The sequence below is a fragment of the Ruditapes philippinarum genome, unplaced genomic scaffold (assembly GCF_026571515.1).
Source record: "Ruditapes philippinarum isolate M1 unplaced genomic scaffold, ASM2657151v2 ctg13737_1_1_1_1, whole genome shotgun sequence".
Classification (NCBI taxonomy): Eukaryota; Metazoa; Mollusca; class Bivalvia; order Venerida; family Veneridae; genus Ruditapes; species Ruditapes philippinarum.
Genome location: NW_026861572.1, coordinates 6476 through 17762, shown reverse-complemented (window position 1 = coordinate 17762; position 11287 = coordinate 6476). Strand labels below are relative to the sequence as shown.

At 30.8% G+C, this 11287-nt stretch overlaps 1 non-coding gene across 1 annotated transcript; it reads right to left on the bottom strand.

Annotated features, from left to right (window-relative positions):
* Positions 1-9196: 9196 nt before the first annotated feature.
* Positions 9197-9288, bottom strand: Trnak-uuu (transfer RNA lysine (anticodon UUU)). Its single transcript is given in 2 exon segments — positions 9197-9232; positions 9252-9288. It is a non-coding gene; the product is annotated as a tRNA-Lys (tRNA).
* Positions 9289-11287: the final 1999 nt, after the last annotated feature.

Sequence of the window (11287 nt, the reverse complement as noted above, 5' to 3'; positions counted from 1 at the left end):
TGCAAATTATATAGGACAAAATAAATCATCCTTTTTAACGCTTATGAATATATTAAATTCCGTAACCAATGACCTACTGAGGGCGACTAATAAATAAGCTGCCAATAGCTCATAGGTTTCATGCCAGACTCCGAGAATTTCGCCGATTTGTCAGGGAAAAGACTGCGTGCATATTGCCTGCATATCAGACACCTAGAAGAACATCGGCGACTTGTCATTGAATGATAGCCGCCCTTTATTTCCTTTCAATTTGCGAATATTGAATTGAATTCTAAAAATAAGCAGATGACATTTTTAGCGAACGACAATATTCCAAACATGCAATGAGATCTTAATATTATTACTTGAAAAGAGATATATCAACTTCTGGCATTTTGAACGCATATCTATATAAACTTGATTGATAAAAATAATAGTAGATCCTTTTAAATGCTTCACTTTTCTCGTTTTACGATAAAGATTGTGATGATTCAGTAATTCAGTTTTAGAAAAAAAAAATTCTGCCTGACAATCTTTGTACAAGGAAAGAACTAAAAATTATGTTTTATCTCCACGGCCCCTCGCCAATGTAACGATAGCATTGCGTGTTTGCAGGAAGAATATTTTAATGAGCAAGAAAAGAGGCTCGAAAACACTAGAAAAGATTACATTTAGATCAATTTGTGTTTAACGAAATTGTTTTTCATATTTCAGATTAATAGTTGACATTTTATTCCAGTTGTATTTAGTTTGAAATGCAAATCTATGTTAGTGTCATATGTTTTCATAATTAACAATTCATTCGCAAACACGCTAGATTAAAATTAATTAATAACTAGTTCATAATTCGAAATTTGTTTGTAACAAGATTTAATATAATATAATTAAATAAAGTTTTACCTACGATTGTCTTATTTAAAATGTAGCAGTAAAAGTACAATGAAGACAAATAGGCAATGATTATGGTTCCTGTGTTAGAGATATGAAATCTATTATAAAGTTTTAGTTTTCAAAATGAAAGAATTAACCCTGTGTCTCATATTAATATTAAATGCAACAGCCACACGAGACTATCTGTAAGGAATGTCAGGAAATATGTTAAGACACACTAAAGCCCTTAATAGGTGTAATTGAAGTATTTTAATTCTCAGTTCATACTCAAAATGTCCCATTAACAAGATCCGAAATCTTTATTATTCAGTTATTAATAGATAAAATTAATTCACAGAAAACATGATAGCTATGTTGCGTATTATTTGTGTTGAACTTTCGTAACATGTATGATGTTTATAAAAATTCGTTAAACGTGTTTGAATAAATAAATAATAGTAATAAAATAGTCGTGTTGATATCATTTAAAGAAAAGAATGGAATTCATCGACTAAATGTTTGGTGATTTGTTTTGTAGCTATTTACTTCTTTTGAGCAAGGCATTTATTATAACTAGCACTCAACCGATGATTACATTGATCGATGAAAGTAAATACAATATAACAAAGACAATCAATGAATACTGTCATTTCTATATCATTAATTTGTATGCTTACAATATCTAACAATGGAAAATGCATTTGTCACTCCGTGTAATCTACATTGTATATATCTGTGTCTCATACAAATAATGAATTCAATAGTCAATCAAGAACACCTGTTCAACCTCCGTGTAAACTATATTTTTTAATTATTGAAAACAGTTCTTATGCTATATAAACAATATAATTTGAAAATAACTTTAGTACAAATAACTTGTAGTAGTTTTTATCATTTTATATGGCATTGCTTATGCAGGCGTCACACTGTCCCGAATTTGCCATCAGATGGACACACGAATAAGGAAATGTTCAAATTCGGATCTGATCGTAATAGCATCGTGCCATTCGTGAGGGCATCCTTTGCCATCGTATGATCCCCGGCTGAATACTACAAGCTCCGGCAGCAACTTCGTGAGCGGTTCCAAAATCTTTGGCATGCCAAAAAATTGCCCGAAGACATTGCGAAGGTTCATTTTCGTGTTGAATTCGTATGTCAATTTTGCCTTTCGTAAGGCCGTCGTGAAACCATCTTGTCAAATCGTGTAGTCTTCATCTTTTCTTCGTGTGATCATCGGCGCAATCTGGCATTTTTAGCCTCAAGAAGACAATACGAAGTAAACACGAAGATTCCCGATAGTCTTAAAAAGGGAACACGACTACGTGAAGCCCCCGCAATACCGTCGTGTAACCATCGTATTTTGGTATGATTTCATCGAGATGGGACCACGATGAGGAGAAGAAAGCAATTTTTAGTGGCTCAAGCGTTGCATGTTTATCATGGTGGACATATAAACGGTTAGACCATCTTCCTCATCTGTTTCTCTTGCACATCTCTACAGAGACATCAAAAGCTTCCATTATTTGCAATTAATTTACAATTATTTTCAGTTTATTTCCTGCAAAATTACATGCTTTGATGATGAGTCAACCGAGAAAAAGAAGGCAGCAACATTGCTACTTTAAGACACCTTAGAAAACATAATGAGGCCCACAGGCCCATTTTGGGTGGTATGAAAAAGTTTTATCAAATATGATAAACAAGATCAACAAGGAAAGGCAACGTTCAATGAACGCAACCCCCACACAACGTAGCAACAAGAACCAAGTAACACAAAAGTACCCCCCAGAAAAACGGACAGGGCGCAAGGTAGAGCACGGATAGGCTTATCACTTAAATGATACATAAGACGAAATAATGGAAAACGACAAGGAAATCAAAGAACACAAATCAATGATTGATATATTAAATAAATAAAACTAGGGGCAAAAGGGAAAATACTTACCGTAGACGAGAAAACAACAAGAGATGCCGAGAAAAGTGTCACCAAAACAGTATGAAATAACAAAGACATGCATCTGAGGAACAAAGAGGGGCGCCGCCTTGGACCGATCAGCAGCATAAGCACTGCTGGGGAGTTAAAACCGGTTATAGTGCACTAAACCTCACTCTTAGCAACCGTGTTCCTATAAACGAGACGGTGTAAATAAAATGAATCCCCGCCAAGTAAAGTTATAATAGGTTATGGTTATGTAGATACATATAAATGAAATACCCATATGACAATAACAAAAAGTATTCAATAATTTAAAGGGAGACAGAGTGAAAAAAATCACCTACAAGGGGCCCGACGAAGCAAGGCAGAAGACGAACATTAAGGCAATTCAGTTCCAAAGGGCATTAAGAACTGTCCATCATAGAGTATATCCCACTTGGTCCGTCAGATGTAATCAAAAGAGGAAAGGACCAATTGTTTAAGTGTTGAACACTAAGCATGCGGTATATCTAAAAAAAGTAAAGTCAAAACCTATTTGGTTAAACGTTTAATAATTTTAGTAAAGGCAACAATGACCAAAGATCTTGCGAAGTTTGTAAATTACATCTCCATTAAAATCAATTTTGAATCACTACTGAAATTTTGAGATTAAATCAAAGTTACGATTGTTAATTTAAATATCTAATATAATAGCGGTAGCCCTGTTTGAGTAGCTTGCTAGTAATGAAAAATATTTAGCTTGTTAAATTCCTTCACGTTGCTAAAGCTCTAGCAAATCTTATTTACTGAGATACATATACCCCGTCAGATGTTGCATGCGGTAAATGTGGATAGTTTACTATACCATAATCAAAGGCATTACTTTCATCATAGATTTTTGTGTGAATAGAATTGTTTTTGATAGTAATATGAAGAGCCAAAATAAGTTTAAACGTAGGCTAATTAGCTCCCAATACTATCTGCAACTGAAATTTGCTGCGGTTGGCCGTGGGTTGTAAACCCCCCGGAGGTGAAGGTCACTTGACGCCTTTCTTTACCACGTACGAAGGCATCGTTCTCAAAATAAGACGTCGGGTACCTGCCCTGTGACCTTCGCGTGTCCTGCTGGTAAACTACTTTGTACAAATTGCATCTTTGAGGTGACTTCGTGTGTGTATCGGATGCGATCGCGTGACCTTCGGATGGAATCGTGTGTGGCTCGGATGCGATCGCGTGACCTTCTGTAGGAATCGTACTTGTTTCGGCTGTTGAGAGACTGTCGACCAATTTCGGGGCTATCTTCGCACGAAATTAAAACTTTCATATTCGTATGCCCATCTGGTGACAATTTCGGGACAGTGTGACGCCTGCATTAGCAAAAGATAGTATATAGATGTTGAACATACTACCTCATTTCGTTTTTGTATACATTTGTATAATATTATACGAATATTCTAGTTGCAATTTTTTTAAATTTAATGCAGAATGTAAAGGAAGTGTTCTATAGAACATGGTCACGGTCAATTAGCTTTTCCTCGTTTATCAGATTATGCACTGAGTTTGTGACACAAAGCGTGTTTACACATGTGAAAAGAAAAGTTTCACAAACGTGATTGATTCGCATAAAGTAACGTAACTGCATTATAACAAATAAGGGTAAGATCTAGTCATTTAATCAAATCACATTTTGTTCAACTGTTTTAGTAAAGTCTTTTTTAGAAGATTGAAAAGAGCTAATTCTTTCATTAACATATTCAATGTTTCGCTTTCAGCAAATATTTTTCTTCGTTGATCGAAAATATAACATGTTTAATACAAACAATGTTATAATAAATAATAAAAAGAAAATTCACAATACTCTTTATTTACGAAGGCGCTATTTTCTCGTACACTTTTGAAGGCCCAATATGGTCCAGAATTGCTCTCAAAAGCTTTTGTGTGTACGTTAATAGTTTATATTGGCCAATTACCTATCTTGTTATATTCTGCTGCTTTTTGGCTATCAGTAGAGTTAGTAGAATTTTAGTTTTTTGTATGAAAAACAAAATACTTCTTTGATTTTACATTTTGCTAAATAAGTGAAATATATTCATTTCCGAGACATGATGTGCCTTTAATAAAGCATTTTTCGGAATACAAATGCATTTATTGACACAACAAATACTATGTTTGTATTTGATTTAAATAAAACTTTGGGTTGATCTGTTTCATATTCTGGATAAGACATGAACATGTTTTGGGGGATTCTTATTTTCTCTATTTTACCATTGATTGCCAATGTACTTGCCTCTTTTTATTGCACTTATTGTATTCGCTGGTAAACGACCCTCCATTTTAGGTGTATAAATATGTTATTTAAAATACATCAGGCTTTATCAATTTCCCACTGCTTACAAAATAATGAAAGCTTTTTTTTAATTGAATCTTTAATCATGCACATAAAATGATACTGTTTTAGAAAAATATAATGTATAAGCATTACTTCATTTTTATTATCGTATAAAATATTTTTGCTTTCATATATCTTAATTTGCCTTTCAATTTTATTTAAATTAACGACAATTATCTTTTCAGTCTTGAGATTTCATCTCTTTTGAAGTCTTTATTCAGAGTAAATAAAGGAAAACGACGCTTTATAATTTCCCTTGAGAAATTAGAATTGACTGTTAATGAAGACTTATGTCTTGTACAAATGTTTACAAGTCTAACAACCGAGTGTGTAAATATGGGGTACATCTGACAATTGAAACAAAACAATGATCGTTGTCAAAACGTAACAGTCTTATATTGCACGAATGAATTGATATTCATTTCAAAATTGAAGACAAAGATAGATAACATACTTATTCCTCTATAAGATGTTGCAATGCTATTTTCAGTGGAGTACTGCTTTTTGCAATAACTGTAAGTATCATTGCAATACTTAAACAATAATTTATATTACAATTGCAATATTTTTATGATTTACTTTACTGTCAGTGCAATACATCTACAATTACTTCAATCATCCTTGTAATATCTTTGTAATTACTTTAATTACCTATCATTGCAATACTTTAACAATTACTTTAACTTTGAATTTATCGTCAATAATACCGGTATCACAAAGAAGCGTTGTCCATTTAATGAAAAATATTAAACAATCGCAAATACTCGTAACAAAGATTAAAACGTTACTCTTAGAAAAAATCAGTTAATGGTTGAAAGTGAATAATGGTTTATTGATGGGTATATAATTACTCATTTGCATAACGAGAGTACGACATTATTGGTTTCTTGTATATTTCATTCAGTCAGGAATCTAGTGCATTTTTAAAAAAATATAAATAGCCTCTTGTTTTGAATAAACCACATAAGATTAGAACTAATATACAACTTCTCTGATAATATATTATATGTAAGATACTAATGAGTAATATAAACTTCACAAACAATGTGAAGATAAATAATTAAACAGAAAATCAGTGCACATTGTCCTTTGGGTGACAATTCATACATTTTTGTATAAATCTACATATCTTTCTATACCGAATGATAGATACAACGTTTGCTACATTTATGTAATGCTTTTAATACGAATAATCATATTATATGTGTCTACATTCAACAACCTATCGTTAAGTGAAACTTTATTACTGCATTAGGTGGTGCGCTAGTGTATTTTACTATATTGCAAAAATCTTTAATGAACAGCATCAAGAATTAAGTTTTATTCAATGGTTGTTTTTGCGGTCTTGATCAGTTCCCCTTATCTAAAATCTTTAAATCCCTTTTTGTTGGATCAATTAAAAACTGACATCTGTTAATACGAGATAAATCATTGCATTCACTTTTGACTAGCTTTTTAGAATACAGATAATTTAAAAATGAAAACACTTTTTCATGTTCATGTATGAAACATTTGACTGTGTCGGGAAACGAGGTCATACGTTTATCCGTTAATTTGTTATTTTTTCATTGCTATATTAATATGAAGCAAGTGCTATTTTCTTTATTAATAACAACTTTATTTGATCTTTGATCTCATAATTATTGTGATTTATATGTCATATAACATGACCCTTAATTGAAAATAAAAACATTTCTATTATATTCTTATAGAGTTGATACATTAGAATTGCCTTCCCTATACAACAATTGCACGGACGTATTCAATATGCAGTATGTGTTCTTTTAATTATTACTATATGTCTCTAACATGTTTTTGTGTTATGAAGAACGAGGTAATTTGCAAATTGGAAGTTGTTGCATTGCATATAATTGCCAGCCGTTGGCCAACAATTCCGCCTCTTTAGTGCGCTGACTTAAGATTAGAATATCGATTTAATTAACTGCATCCTTTAGTTAGTATTAAGTATTCTTTCAACAAAAAATTGCAATAAGTATTAAGTATTCTTTCTAAAATTGTGAAATGTCTTTTCTCAGATACTAAGTCGACAGTGGTTTATTATTTCAAGTTATTGTATTTTTTTCTTCGAATTAGTAAACGCATTTGCATTCATATATCTTAAAGGGACTCCAATGAGGATTTTTGACATGACGGGACTGGAAAATTTTTTTTTTGAGATTATTACTCCATTTGATGTAGATCTATACTAATAACTTAGGTGCAAAATTTCAGATCATTAGCTTGCTCCGTTTTTTCCAGGATAATTATTATAATAGTGAAAAATGACCCAAAATTGAAAAGCGTTTAAACGTTTTTCACACAAATCGGACTGTGAATAGCACAAACATATGATTTTCAATGTATTTCTTGTATATTTCTTGGCTATATTTTTTTTAATATTTCTCTTTTTAAGTGCTCATGTTTATCTATGTGAACAATTAAAGTTTTATGTTTTAGGCTTTTAAACCTCAGTGGAGTTCCTTTAATTCCCCTATTAAATACATGTTTATCACCAACAAATATCGGTTATAATATGAAATTCCTTTTCAATCATATAGTCCTGTATTAACAGAAATAACTATTTAAGAACTGAAAGACACATAGCATGAAACTATAGGTACGGAAAGAGTAATATATTATAAATCCTTAAAGCTACATAAAATACATTTCATAAAAAGAAACAGCTACATTTCGTTAATTCAGTATGTTACATATCAACTTCCGTTCCTATTTTGGTGTCCAGACAACCAAAATAAGTTAGTCTACAACCTCATTTTTTTGAAATCGGAAGTACAATTTCTATTTGCATGAGAAACTCCGCCTTTGGGTCATCCGTACATCAATTGAAAATCAACAAACATTTTTATGTAGCAGTCCGAATTTAACGGTATATTTCCGCATTATATTACGGATGTTTTCATGCAAATTCAATCTTTTTATGAGATGATTACTTTTTTGTAAACGACAGAGCAAATGCACCGTGAAACTAAAACGGTAAACGTTTGTTTGCACGTGATCCACATGGTTACATTTGATTTTACCATTGTGACGTAGCGCATACACGAGCTTCATTAGCATGTTAAAATTCGTATACGAACTTTAGTGTTACCGTGGGATTTTCCTTTTAAAATCATAAATTATGAACAATTTTTAATGAGATTTACAACAATACTGTAAAAATGTTAACGAAACTATAGAATACTTGGTTTTTAAGCCGACGGAAAAAATATGTTAACATATTTTATTTAATGTAGATTGAAACAAATAAAAAATGTCATATCAATTAAAATGAAATATGAGCCGAAATGTAAAAATAAATATAAAACTATTTTGACCTAATCTAACATAATCTAAATACCTAATCTGAATAGATACATATTTTAAATTAACCTTATTCAAAATTAAATTAAATTTAATTACAAATATAGTAAGAAATGGTGAGACATTTAAAAAAACATTTAATTAAAAGATGTTATCTGTAGTTATTGAATTCACTAGTATTTCTAGAATTGTTATCATTGTTTTAAGAATAAAAAAAGAAATTCTAACTTGTATTAAAGGGTATAAATCTATATCTTAATATGAAATATTTTGATAAAAGTCATCAACAGTAAAATTATGTTTGTTCCATTATCGAAAAAGTTGTAACATAAAATGTCTGGTATTTAATACACATGACTAATGTACGTAAACAAAATAAAATGTTCCGGAACAAAATATTATTTTAGTTTAAACAATATTTTATTTATAATCCATACATTTACATAATTTTATTTTGCTATATAAAGTTAGGTTTTATCCATTTCGCAACGATTTTGTGCATGCGCCATTTTTAAGAGAACCAAATTACCATATTTATTTCATACAAGCATTTTGGAAGTATACTTTTTTAAAAAAATTCAAACAATAATTTTTGCATCAGATATATAGCTTTATACACTTTAAAAAGTGTTTTGTAATTGTGTTGCTTAAACAATCATTTTCTCAAGGCTGACTATTAATAATATTAATATAAACAAAAAAAATAAGGAAAAAAAATTACACGCCCAACGGGGGACTCGAACCCACGACCCCCAGATATCAGAGGTTCTTCAGCCTGAAAAGTCTGATGCTCTACCGACTGAGCTAGCCGGACGCTTGAACTGTTATTGAAAACAATATCAAAAATTTCGCCAAGATAATCCGATAACCACGTGTGTACTTTGTGACATCACGTCTTGGGGCAAGTTACAGTTCGTTTTTAATTATAGCTGTAATTTAACTTTTAACAGAATATACAATTTTTTTTTAATTTTTATTTTTTTGTTGTTGTTAATAGTTATAAGAAAAGCTTGACACTATGAAATACATATATAATGGATTGTATTAAAATTTATGTTGAGAATTAATTTCAAAACTAAAACACTGAATGTGACAGTTACGAAAATAAATTTTCTGCCTGAAAGATATTGTGTACTAAATGTTCATAGCTTAAATATTTTTTTTATTCGTTATAAACTTGGAGAAAATGATTTCCAAGCCTTCTATTCGACTTATAAAAATGTTTAATGATAGTAGCAGATCATTTTATATAGGCCGCTCTAACGGTTATCTTACTTTGATAATGCAAATATGTTGGATACTGTAAAATCCATGTCAACATTTAAAGGACAATACTGTATACTGTTAAGTCTTCTGCATACATGTTTGTATAAACTCAAGAACAGTTCTCACTAAACTTTTGAGTTTTGTTGAAAAAACAGAATACAGGTAATGGTATGATTTTATATAAGAATAAATATATAACCCATACGATGCTGTGAAATTCAAATTTGTAAATTCATTCTCTTAACCCATTACTTCATGAGCATATTTGCTGACTCTGCAAAAAGATAATTTATCTAACAAGCGTACTACAGTTACCTCAATTTTTATCAAATTTTATTGAACATAGACGAGGTAGTTTACAACAGAATCATGGAAGGCGATGAAAATTAAATTGTTAAAATCTTCAATGTAGTTACATGTAATGTAGAATTGGTAATATTCTCCGAATCTTCAAGCGGATAGATAGATAGATACTTTTATTTCCTCCAAAGATGAAGAGCATAACAGTATTTACAGATACAATATTTACAGTAACAAAACATGTATAATACCATTTAAATATTATGCGATAACATTACAAAAATATATCATAACAGAAACAAAAATCATATATATTGTGGGATCTATATTAAATCTTTCATTCTATGGCAAAAGTAATTCACACCTGTGTTTTATTTATTGATCTATTATCTAACAAGAAAACATGGCAACTACAAGTGTATCCTTAATATGATTGTAAGCATTTCTCCTTTATATAGCTGATGTATCAGATGTTACAGATTTGTCGGCTGATATTGGTCCATACTGGTCATATCAAGTTCCTACTGTATTCAAGCCGGTAGGGTGGCGCAAAATGCCAAGAAATGCTCTTTTTTTTTCAAAAACATTTTATTTTTGGTGTACTGTTGTAGTGTCAAAAATGTTACTAAAAATTTCAAATGTTTAAAAGTTATATAAATTATCTGAACTATACAGTTCGTATCTGGTGCGTTTTTGTTACAGAATCTATATAGGGATATTGTATTCTGTATCGGAATCAAACTACACATTTGTTAACAATACACTATTTCAAAATGACATCAGTTTCACGCAGTAAGCTATTTAGTGTAAACAATATGAGCATTATATGTTCAAAACAAATAAGAATTTATCTAATTATCCTTTTGTAACCATAATAATGTCTCTTTGGGGCTCTGTCTATTTTTCTTTTAAAACGGTTTATTGACCAAATTGTACATTTCAGCGATTGTTAAATGCTATGGAATATTAGCTAGTTTTTCCTAAAATTGAAGTTAATATAGTATCAGTTATAATCTATTTTTATGAGTTTTTATGAATTTTTTTGAACATGTGAGGAATAAACTCAAATTCTTCTTGTCCAAGGTTATGAAAATGACATCAGAGGACCTTATTTACCTTAAAAGCATTTGCCCTTATAAATTTGATACGCTGTGACAATCTTGTGCAGATTTTTGTACTTTCAACAATCGCCAAAATCAATTTTTCAACTTTAGAAAGAACTAATCTGAATATGGCTCTTCATTCAG